Source organism: Nicotiana tomentosiformis, chromosome 11 (genome assembly GCF_000390325.3).
Source record: "Nicotiana tomentosiformis chromosome 11, ASM39032v3, whole genome shotgun sequence".
NCBI lineage: Eukaryota > Viridiplantae > Streptophyta > Magnoliopsida > Solanales > Solanaceae > Nicotiana > Nicotiana tomentosiformis.
The window spans coordinates 106,886,724-106,899,443 of NC_090822.1; the positions used below are offsets into that span (position 1 = coordinate 106,886,724).

The 12,720-nt window shown below is 36.7% G+C and overlaps 1 pseudogene; it reads left to right on the plus strand.

Moving 5' to 3' along the window:
* The first annotated feature begins 1,435 nt into the window (after positions 1-1,435).
* On the plus strand, positions 1,436-2,795 carry LOC104089721 (phosphoglycerate kinase, cytosolic-like; annotated as a pseudogene).
* Positions 2,796-12,720: the final 9,925 nt, after the last annotated feature.

The window sequence follows — 12,720 nt, forward strand, 5'->3', positions numbered from 1 at the left end:
ATTATAGGATGGATATTGGTTGTAATTGGCAGGTGGTGTAGCTCAAAAATAGGCATTTTTGCCCAGTTTTTACCCAGATTTCAGACCGAATTCGGTCGGAAATTGCAAATAAATTCTCCAGTTTATTGAAATTTCCGACCGAATTCGGTCGAAAATTATGAATTTATATTTATTTTTATAAATAAATTAACAATTTATTATAATTTACAACTAATTATTTAATTAAATAAAATTATTATTATTTTAAATTTCCGACCGAATTCTGTCGGAAAATGAAAATGAAAAATAATAATAATAATAATAATAATAATAATAATAATAGTTTCCGACCGATTTCGGTCGGAAATTTAAAAATTAAAAAAATATATATTTAATTATTTCCGATCGATTTCGGTCGAAAATTAAAGTTTGACAATCAGTCAACGCTTTGATGTTTTCGACCGAATTCGGTCGGTACACGTTTGCGACCATTGTTTTTCCGACCAATTAAAATCGATCGGAATTCGGTCGGAAATTATTAATTTCTGACTGATTACGGTCGAAAATAGCGGACGGAATTACACTCTTTTTTAGTAGTGATTGGCCTTAACACCACCATTGTAAACGAAAAATCGAAAGATGAACAGTACCTTACTAATTGACATTCTAGCTAGTCTAGCGGCGCTTGTGCTTGATATAGAGCAAGAAGGGGTCAATTTGGAAAGGTACAAATACCAGGTCTAGCTCTGTGCACGCCATAACCGCTCAGAAACTCAAAATACGAAATTCCTACAGTCCAGGTACCTCAGAAGGTTCCATGAAAAAACATGTATTTGCTCGTAGTCCGTTTCCCAAACGCTTAACTTCATCAAACATTTTATTGATAACATCAATTCGATGAACCAAGAATACATCATTGTTTCGAGCTTTTCCAAGGATGAATACTTCCCTATGTGATTCGACTAGAAACATGAAATATGGAGGAATTTAGAGTAACTCGTAATCCAGGGGCGATTCAATGACAAACTGCACAACCGGCTATTTGTGAAAAGATCCCAATCAGATATGTATGCTAAAGCCTCTGTTCTGGAACGGTGTCGTTGTTTGTGGAAACCCTAAAACTTGTTGCCCAAGCCAACCGCCTCCACTTGAGTAGACTATATAAAGAAATATATATTTCTTCTGTACTTTTCTCACATTTAAAATTATAGACTTTCTATCTTTCCAGTTGCTTCCCTGATCAACATGTTGCACGCACAATTCCAATTGTCAAAACAACATTGGGAGGAATCCTCTGATAGTCGACATAGTTGGCGGGATGTGAGTTTTTCCCTTTTCATTAATTACTTAGCCGTTTGCTCTCTTCTATATGATCGTTGAACACACGTCTGATATGATCCACTTATTTTTCAGTTACTTGAAAGAAGACGACTTTAACTTCATCAGGTGATTCCTTATGAAAAGGGAACTTCGCTATCTTACCGAAGTTGTAAAAAATCTACGGATGCCATTTGCTGCAGTTGTTGGTGGTTCAAAAGTTTCAACTAAGTTTGGTGTGATAGAGAACCTTTTGTTGAACAAGGTTAACTTATTACTCCTTGGTGGGGTCTGATATTTACTTTCTATAAGGCCCAAGGCTACTCTGTTAGATCCTCACTTGTGGAGGATGTAATGCTTGATCCAGCAAAATCACTAATTGAAAAGGCAAAGGAAAATGGTGTATCTCTAATTCTTCCTGTTGATGTTGTGATAGCAAATAAGTTTTCGTCTGGTGCTAATAGGAAGTTGTTTCAATATCTAAAATTCCACATAATTGGATGGGTTTAGATATTGGACCAGATGTTATCGCTGTCTTTCAGCGTAGCCCTAGATACCGTAAAAACTGTCATTTAGTATGGACCTATGAGAGTGTTTGAGTATGACAAATTTGCTACTGGAACGGAGGCTATTGCAAAAATATCTGCACAACTTGATGAAAATGGAGTAACAACAATCATAACAGGTGGCGACTCTGTTGCTGCTGTTGAAAAGGTGGGGCTTTGCGGACAAGATGAGCCACGTTTCAATGGGAGGGTTTGCCAGCAAGGAGCTTCTTGAGGGGATACCGCTTCCTGGGGTGCTTACACTTGATGATGATGCTTGAGAAGTAACTATGCTTGTGAGTCGTGCTCTTCTCTTTTTCCGCATTTTGTAGATGTTGCTTTTGGATTTCTACGGAAGCGGGTTTTGTGTGGCGTTCAATTTTAACTATCGGGAAAAAAAGTAAAAGAGAAGGTTTCAGAACTCAGAAGACTTCTTAGCACAGCCTGAAAAACCTTTGAAATAACATCTGCAACTAAAGCTTATTTAGCATGTATTTATTAGTAACTTGCAAACAACCAAAGAGAGGTTGACCTGGAACTTGTATTGAATGTTTTTCTAGACTCAAAGAATTAAGAACCTCTTGTACTTGAATAGTATTTTGATTGTATTATCAAATTTGTTTCTCAGAAAATTTCTACAATGCAGCTGTAAGTTTTACCTTTCCAGTGACTAATTTTGGGCTTCAAATACCTTGTTGTACAGGATATTATACATAAAAGATCAAGAAGGCATACCACCCTAATTCCACGTTTACTTTTGGGTAACTGGTGAAAGATATATTAATAGATATAAGTGAATCTCTCTTGGTTCTGAAGTTGAATAAGGTGCAGCTTTGTTGAAAAAAATGAAGAAAATTTACTGCTTTTCACATTTAATATATACACAGTGTGTACTCCTTCTTCATGTTTGAACTATGATAATTAGATAATTATCAGATTGACAAATTGTAATTTATTTTCAGCTCCATTACCAAATAGTTAAAATTGTATCGGCTCCATGTGCTCGAAAAGAAATCCAGTTGATGTCACTAGGAGCATGGAACAGAATCAAGATTGGCTCTCATTCTTTTGGGAATGCAAGGTTCGATAATTTATAATCTTCCAATGGTTTTCTTCAGAGTGGCTTCAGCTTGCACAAAAGTTTCTTTAAGGTAAATTATCCTTCTTGAGAAGCTGAAAATTGAGAATGAGCTTGTATTAAGCAATTTGGAGAAAACAAATACAAATAGGTTTAGTAGAAGCCATCGAAATGAGCGTAATGCAAATGTGAGCATAACCAATTCTAGTGTTATAAACATGCAGAGTAGGGACATCCAAAGTGAGTATCAAATTACTAAAAAAAAAGTCCTCTTCAAAGTGATGATAATGTTGCTAATAAAATTGGTAAAGGAGTTACCTGTTTTTATCTGAGAATAGATTTTGTGAAGTGGTGGCTAGTTCTGTTGTTTCACATTCAGGATTTTCTCTGCTACAATCAACTAAACAAGCTATCTGACAGATGGATAAAGCTATTATGCAAAACAATGCAAGAGGTGAGAGCAGAGATAAGGGAAGGCTTGACTTAAATGGCAGAGAATGGAGCACTACTCCAACATATAGGGTTGTCATTTTTTTTTTAACATTAATGATGAAGGCGCGCAAGGTAAGCGAGCCTTCTTCTTGTAATTTTAACGCTCCAAACCTGATGGATCGTTAACTATATTTTAAGAAGAAGGCGCGTTGACTAATTACATCTTCGATGTAATTTTTAAATCAATAGAAGGTTTACTCAATAAATGCACCTTTTGTGCATTTTTAAAATTACACAGAAGGCTCAATCTGCTGACACGCTTTTCTTTGAAAAATGTCTGACGTTGATTTGACAAATGTCTGACGTTACAGGTTTAAGGAAGGTTCATTGTCAGATCGTGCCTTCTGTGTTAAATGGAAGGTTTGCGTATGTATGCGCATTTGATGAAAAAATTTGCTAGCATACATGCGTTTGGATTCTATATATAACTGATGATATTTCATGTTGTGTATGGTATGTTTGAATATACTAAATTTGAAAAAAGGTTAGTATCATTTTCATAGTTTGTAATGTAATTGTCAAATCTTGGTATTATGTATTGATTAAAATTTCTAGTTTCTGTAGGTTTTAAAATGTCCATTGATCATTGTGTAAGGGTTGCACTGTAATGGGGCGATGAGATTATTTATGAAGCTGACACAGTTAGATATAATTGTGGTGCTCGTTCCATTGTAAAACTTCCACTGAAATGTTGAGTATGAGTGGCTAGTTAGGAAATTGCATATTATGATGAAAACCAACCCTAACGAGGTAACGCTTGTTATCTCTGGTAGGTAGCCATATCATACCACACATGGTATTGCTCAATATATAGAAATTCCTATTATTGATAGTGAGTAATTGCAGGATTTTTTAGGGCACCTGATAGACTAAGGCATATGATTAATTTTGTTGTGCTTGAGATGTTTATTAAAACTGAATTATTGGAGGTTGTTAAGCCCTCAAATATTTTTCATGAGTCATATTTGATTTCTAATGTGCCATCTTTTAATCTTAATGAAATTCCAATCGAAGCTTATGTGCCATGTACTGATCCACTGAGTAGTTACTCAGAATTTCGTAGTTTTACATGTTTGTTATCACAAAGTACATCACCAGAAATTGACCCAGCACCTAGTAGTTATGGCCATGGTTGTACTAGTTTTGGCACATAATTTTCCACTGAAAATTATTATTGCCATAGTCTTGGAGATGGTTCAGGAACCGGCAACGCAACCATCATACTTGTGATTACTGAAATCTCAAAGATTCTAATATTTTCAGATATACTTGCTCGTGTTGAAGCTGATGCTCATGTCGATGAAGGGGGTGATGATTCTGATAGTGATGCCCAAAACGATGCATATAAGTCAGATGAGATTGACGGCTCTAATTCTGATCATGATGTTGGCGATGATGGCCAACCGCAAGTCGATAAGTACAACAGACACAACCAATTCATAGGGAGAACATTTCATTTTTATATGATATTCAGGAGCGTCAAAAGGTGTTTGCATATACCTGTGAGTCATAGGGTGTTTGTTCCAAAGTTTGGATGGATGATAATGCAATTACTCTTGAGTCTGAAATATTGTTCCACACTAAGGAGAGGCTAAAATCCGCTGTCAAATTATGGAGTTTGTGGGCATACAGGGAGTTTAAGGCATGGGAAGAAAAAAAGAATTCTTGGACCATTCATTATAAGGGATGGGAATCTGGATACAATCAAGTAGATGCTCAGAGGCAGAAAAACTCAAACAAATTTATGGACAACTAGAAAATACTATGGCAAGCACACTTGTCTGATAGGTGTGATCCCAGAGGATCATTATACCGTTCATTTTGCCACTAACCTTGCTTTATATCTCTCAATCTCCCCACTTAGATGGAATTTCACAAACATTGTCTAATGATTCATGAAAACATGCAAAGAGCAGAGTTGGCGCATCTGATCTTTCTTCTTCAATGCCAGGCATATAGAGCTAGCACTAAGAGCAGGGGATGAATCTCTATCGACTTCTTTTTGAATAACTTGGATAACCACACGTAATGATCGACTTTACGAATATTACATGGGATTCCGGAAGCTCGTAGCATTAGTTCGACACAATTCCCAAACTTAAGAAGCTGGGGGCGTGCATTCTCTCCTTCTCCATCTTCTGAAAAGCACTCTTTGAGCATGCTGACAGAATGATTGACACTCGCATCTCTCTCATTTCTAGTGATTTCGCTACTGTTTACTAGCTCATTCCTAGACTAAGACTACGGCATGGAAGAAGCAAGCTCACTCTCATTCCAGGAATCAGAGGAAGGCATTCTGTCCGATAATGAAGTTAGAAGTTTCCGGCTTGCTTTCTCTCTTCTCTTGCAGTTGGCAATCTGTCAAGACCCCAAATTTTACCCTCCGTAGGATGTCGTGATGGCACCTAGTCTCTAAGACTAGGTAAGCCTAACAAATTACGGAATAACATAATAAGAGTCTGAAACTCAAACTTCAATAGTTGTAATAGATGAAAACTACAAGTCAAAGAACTACAATCTCCCAAAACCCGATATAAACAAGTCACAAGCTTCTAAGAGAAATAATAAATGTCACTATACATCAGAGTCTACTAAAACAAGGAAACAACATGATAAGGATAGATGGGGGACTCCGAGGTTTGCGGACGCTGGCGGATGTACCTTGAAGTCTCCGTATACAGGTAGCTCACCGATATCTGGGATGGTAAGAAGTACCTGGATCTGCACAAAAAGATGTGCAGAAGCGTAGTATGAGTACACCACAACAGTACCCAGTAAGTGCCAAGCCTAACCTCGGTAGAGTAGTGACGAGGTCAGGTCAGGCCCTAGTAAAAATAATAGAAAAATATGACAGAGGATATAATAGAATAATAAAATGACTGAAGAGAGAACAACACAACAAAAAGGAGTAAAACAATAGGGGTGCTCCCGAGATACCGTCTCATAGTCCAAAAAGTAAATGCTCAACAAGGGATCTCCCGAGATACCGTCTCGTAGTCCCAAAAGTTAATATGCAAGGGGATCTCCCGAGGTACAACCTCGTAGTCCCAAAAGTAAATATACAGTACAGGGAGATCTCCCGATAAACCGCCTCGTAGTCCCAAAAGTAAATATGCAGTACAAGGGATCTCCCGAGGAGCTGCATCGTAGTCCCAAAAGTAAATATACAATACAGGGGGATCTCCCGACGAGCCACTTAGTAGTCCCAAAAGTAAATATGCAGTACAGGGGGATCTCCCGAGGACCGCCTCGTAGTCCCAAAATAAATATGCAACAGGTAATCGAAGGAACAACAAATTTTCAGCAAGAAATCTTACAGTTAAAGATTTAAATCAAATCAAAGAAGTAGCTAATTCAGCTAAGCACGTTGCACATATTGCAAGTAAGAATTAAGGCACGTAGACATGTGATACTAGCCTAAACATGATCACTACATATACTAAAACAACTCAGTTAAAGAATTTAAAAGAAGACTACTCAACAACAACTGATATCTTCAAATTTAGCCCGTGTACGCACTCGACACCCCACGTACACGGCGCTCACATATCACAAAATATTACAATTGTATCAAATCCTAGGAAAATTTTTCCCACACAGGGTTAGACAAGCCACTTACCTCGAATCACCCTCAATCAGTCAAGTAGAATGCCTTTCCCTCGATTTTTCGACTCCGATCGACTCGAATCTAATCATAATTAATTTGATTCAGTCAATACAATTTATAGGAATAAATTCCATATGAAAATACAAATCTTCCAACAAAAATCTGAAATTTAACTCAAAAATCGCCCATGGGACCCACATCTCGGAACTCGACAAAAATTATAAAATATGGACGCCTATTCAACTACGAGTCCAACCATACCAAAATTATCCAAATCCGATATCAACTCGACCTCCAAATCAACAAGTCTTATTTCTAAATCCCTAGGCCCAAATCCCCGATTACACCTCAAAAATACGTAATCTAGTCGGATTATTCGCTGATAATTCAATATTATGGAGTAGAAATAATCACAAGGGACTTACCTCAAGAATTCCCGTGAAAACCTCGCTCAAAATCGCCCAGTCAGAGCTTAAAATGCCCAAAAAAGGCAAAAGCTCGGAACCCCTCTGTTTGTACTGTCCATGGGTTTCCGCTTATGCGGGATTTTTAGCCGCTTCTGCGGATTTTATCCCGCTTCTATGCCAACTCTCGCTTCTGCGATCCCCCACGCGCAGGTGCGAGTCCGCACCTGCGAAATTCCTTTCGCATCTGCGCTCCACAGTCCACCAGCCCAGCATCGGCATCTGCGCATCCCAGTTCGCACCTGCGACCTCGCTTTTGCAAGTTTTTTGCCCTCTTCTGCGGACCTTGCGCACCTGCGATGTCCATTGCACTTTTGCGTGCTCGCACCTGTGAGCCAAATTCCGCAAGTGCGATTGCACCAAAAGGCAGAAACTTTAACTTTTCTTCTAAGTCCGAATTTGATCCGTTAACCATTCGAAACTCACCCGAGGCCCCCGGGACCTCAACCAAATATACCAACAAGTCCTAAAACATCATACGAACTTAGTCGAGTCTTCAAATCACATCAAACAATGCTAAAAACATGAATCACACATAGATTCAAGCCTAATAAACTTTGAAACTTCCAATTTCTACAAATGACGCCGGAACCTATCAAATCTCGTCCGATTGACCTCAAATTTTGTATACAAGTCATAAATGACATAACTGACCTATTCAAATTTCCAGAATCGGATTTTGACTTCAATATCAAAAAGTCAACCCCCCGGTCAAACTTCTTAAAAATTTAACTTTCGCCATTTCAAGTCTAATTCCACTACGGAGCTCCAAATAATTTTTTGGACATACTCCTAAGTCCAAAATCACCATACGGAGCTATTGGAATCATCAAAACTATATTCCCGGGTCGTTTACACATAAGTCGATATCCGGTCACTATTTTAACTTAAGCTTTAAACCTTGAAACTAAGTGTTCCAATTCATTCTAAAACCTCACGGACCTGAACCAATCATCCCGGCGAGTCATATAACAACTGTAAAGCATAAATAGAGCAGTAAATGAGGGAGCGGGGTTTTAATACTCAAAATGACCGGCCGGATCATTACACAGTCTCAGTCAACCTTGTTCTGGGCCTTCTCTTCTACTCTATCTGCTTATTGGATTGGTAGGTACAGTCTTTCTTCTAGGATTTTGATTGAACTTTAAGGTAATGGGAGAGAAGGCAATCAACAGCTTCTTCACTTTCAGCACGGACGCGGACTCCCCGATCTTTGGGTCGCCGAGGTTTCTTTTCTTCCGCTTCTTAAGATCCGCTATCTCTATGATTTGATCCTTCGCGTATCGGCCCCATACTTCATTGATCTCCCTTTTCTCAGCTCTAAGCTAAGTCTTCCTCAATGACCGATCACTTTTTAGCATATTCCGGTAAAGCCTTAAAGGCCGCTCCCGCGAAGCGAATGAAGTCGAGCTTCTGGGTGAGCTTACGCTTACTCTCAGCCTCTTTGATTGGTAGGCGGGCGGGCTAAGCCCCCTACTTAAGATTCAATTCATAAGGCTAATTTTATGTTGTCGTGAGGCTTTGGTTAGGCCGACTACTATAGGCTAGCTACTTCTAGCTTCTATACTGGCCCTTCCACTTTGGTGTAGTTTTAGTTTGTATTGGTGCTGAATGAACATATCAAACAAAGGCGAGCAGTATAAGCCCTTCTCCGGCCTGGGAAAAGCAGCGAACTCTAGAAGCTAGGGCTTTGTTCACCTTTGGACACGAACACTATTCCGTTCTCAGCGGAAACCCGCCTTAGAGATTGAACGGCAATAAGATAAGTCAACGTTCAATCTAAGACACAGTAAATTATTTATAACTTCGAAAGATGGTCAAGGTAGCTTGCTTCCAAGCCACTGCACTAGATGGGCATGTAGTCGGAGTAGTCGACCCAGAATGCCTCTCTTCTTTACTAAAATACTATTTTGGATGAATGGGGAATTACGTCGCTCTTTGATCTGCAGAATAAGGCTTAGGAACTCTCTCTTTTATGGCAGAGATCTCTCATACCAAGAAACCGAATCACAAGGAACAGAACAACAAGGAAAGACCCAGCCCAGGGCGAGCATTATTTATTTAAGAGAGAATGGGGAGTGAATTGGTAGAGTGTTCGTCCCCATCCCTCCACAGGGGTACCTTCCCTTTTAATTGAGAGAAGGACTCGGAATTGACTCCCCAATGTACTGAATACTAATAAGTTCAATATTTCACCCATTAAACGTCAGCTCATATATCCAATACTAAATACTAAGTTCAAACAGATACCCTACTAATTCGTAGGGCCTTATTAATGGTTTGTTCCATTTTCTTAATAATAGTTTAATTGCTTGCATGAATACTTTATTTGGATAATTATGGTGGAATGAGGAACTATTAAAGTAATTTGACATGAATACATTACATGGATGTTCCTTTTTTTTGTACGAAGAACGATGAATTTCAACTTATAGACTCAAAATTGAATATTTGAAATATCCAATCCGACTAATCTAAATCGGAACTTAAAAGTCCGATCCAATCCGTTTTTATTTGGATTGTAATTCTTCATTCCAAAAATCAAAAATCCAAATCAAAATTTTCATATCTAATCCGACTACCCGAACGTCAACCCCTAATGTAAAATCTATTTTAAAGGGTAAAAAAATGAATAATATTTTGTTAAGAGTCTTCGTGCTTTTAATAAAAATATAAATATTGATAAAACGCAATTTTAAAAAATTAAAAGCTTGAAACATATATGAACTTAATGTTATATATGATAGTCAACTCGCAATTAATTAAACAACAAATTTGAACACCCAATATACAATAATATTTGATGACAATTTAGTTCGCCACGATTGAGAAAACAAAAACCGACTACTTTTTAATGGGATCACTTTGCACTTCAAACAATGAAGTGCACGTCAACCGGCTATGCTTTTCCAAAAGAGGAGGGAGGGGTAGGACAAAGTTCTGTCTTTAATTCAACCATAACATGGTAGGTGAAAATTTATTTGTATCATGTGTTTATACAAATTCAATAAATATATGACACATAATTTTATGTACACTCTTATCACTAAATTATAATTAACAAATATATATTCTTTCTTTAATTTATTACTTAATTATAATAAAATAATTTGATTTGATGTAAATATTAAATGTTGTCTAAATTTTTACTAACATAACACGTGAGGAATTTTTATGCTTAGCTGTCCGCAATATCTCTCACAGTCACATGCTATACTATTCCATGGATAATGTTTTATAAGGTCCAATCCATCATAAAGGGGATATGTGCTTTCTTTCAACTGTCAATTCCTCTCTGATTTAAATAATGAATATGTTATACACGAATTGTATAAAGAAAGTTAGAACTATTTTATACAATTTAACTAAATAATTATTTTACTTTTCAGATTAACGAAAATAAATTAAATTATGTTATGTCGGTAAATAGGGAGATTTCGCTGTGATGACAAACACAACAATTTTTCCGACATTGGAAAGAAGAAATGGTGTAATTATTTCGGAACTCTAGTCAGGTTTGAAATTTCATGAGGGTGTAATTGTTGACTAGTTTTGATATTCATAAATTTGCAGAAGCTGTACTTTAGATAAAAATGATTTCCTCTTTGCTGTTTTGAGGCTATTGGTTTGAGAAAAAACTTACTTTTCGAATTCCTTCATTTGTCTCTATGCAGCTTAAAAGGGAGCCATACCATAAGATTATATTGTACGTAACTTTACCCTATATTTGTGCACCAAAATTTTAAATATTGGAGTAAAAGCGAAAGCGATCTGCAGTGATAGTGTTGTAATACTAACTTGGAAGATGACGATCCAAGTCATTGGAAAATCACCAAATGGCCAGAAGCAGATGCAGGAAAAAGTAGTTTCTCCTCAGAAGTAGAAGCAAAAACAATTTTAACTTTTTTTCCTACTAAAAATATCCTTAGCAAAATATTATATATACTAAATAACCTTACTCAGTTTAAACTATTGAGTAATATATAATGACTTTTGGGATGAACTTTCATATTTATTAAATAACGTTTTTGCTATATTAAATTATCTTGAAAGAATAAAGTACTTTTCAATTTTATTTTTTATATTTTACTTAAATAAATTAAAAAATTTAAATATTACCTTTAATAATAAATATTTGTGATTATTTATCTACTTATATACCATTAACTATTAAGCAAATCTTTTCATGTCTTTATTCGTAATTTGACACTTAAAAGCACTTTTGAAAAGTTTGGCCAGACACAAAATTGTTGTTCAAAAGTCATTTTCAAATGAATTATCCAAACACAAACTGTTTTTCTCCAAAAACACTTCTAAAAAAATACTTTTCAAAACAAGATGATTTTTCCAACTTGGTCAAACCGGCTATAAATCACTTGTTTTTATTTGCTAGTTTATAAGTCTAATATTATTCTATTTTGCCGCCTCTAATTTAGATAGTTAAATTCACACACTTAAAATCTCATTTCTCGTTCTTTTAGTGCTCTAGCTTCTTCTCGAAAAAAGAATATGCTAGTTTAATTTTCCCAATGTCGACTTTCGAACTCAAATGAATTATCAATTTTTTGTACAATCTTCCGAACTAAGAATCTAAATATCCTTAAGTTTACACCTAAAAAATTCTACTAGTGTTTATTAAAAACTTTTAGACAAGAGATTGCTTATTATTTCTGCAAATATGGAGTATTGACTATTGGTACTTGGTTTGATAATGGCCAACTTCATGTCTTTTTAGAGTTGAAAATAAGAGTTTATAGCTCACATAGTCACTCAACTTTGGAGAATTGGCTATCAAAGTCATATAATTTTTTGTTGTCTTTCAAAAATCACTCAACTTTACCTAGTTCACTTAATAGCAAAGGTGTCAAACGGGCCGGACTGACCCGGTTCCGGACCAGACCGACCTGGTAGTAAGGAGCCGGGCATGGCTGGATTGGGATGGGAACCGGCCTGTGTTGGGTAGAATTTTGGTACCGGTTAACCAGACCAGACCGGTTCAAAGGCTAGTTCAATTTTTATTTTTTTTTTTAAAAAGTTGACCGTTGGCAACGGTCAGCTGCCATTTTGACCGTTGCCCAACGGCTAATTTGCAAGAATAGTCCTTTTTGGGCATTTTTTTCAAAAATAACACTTTTATTATTTACTAATTTAGCCATTTGAAAAAATATAAATAGACCCCCACCTCTTCTTCATTTCTTCACTCATCTCTCAATTCTCAAACCCAAATTCTCAATTCAA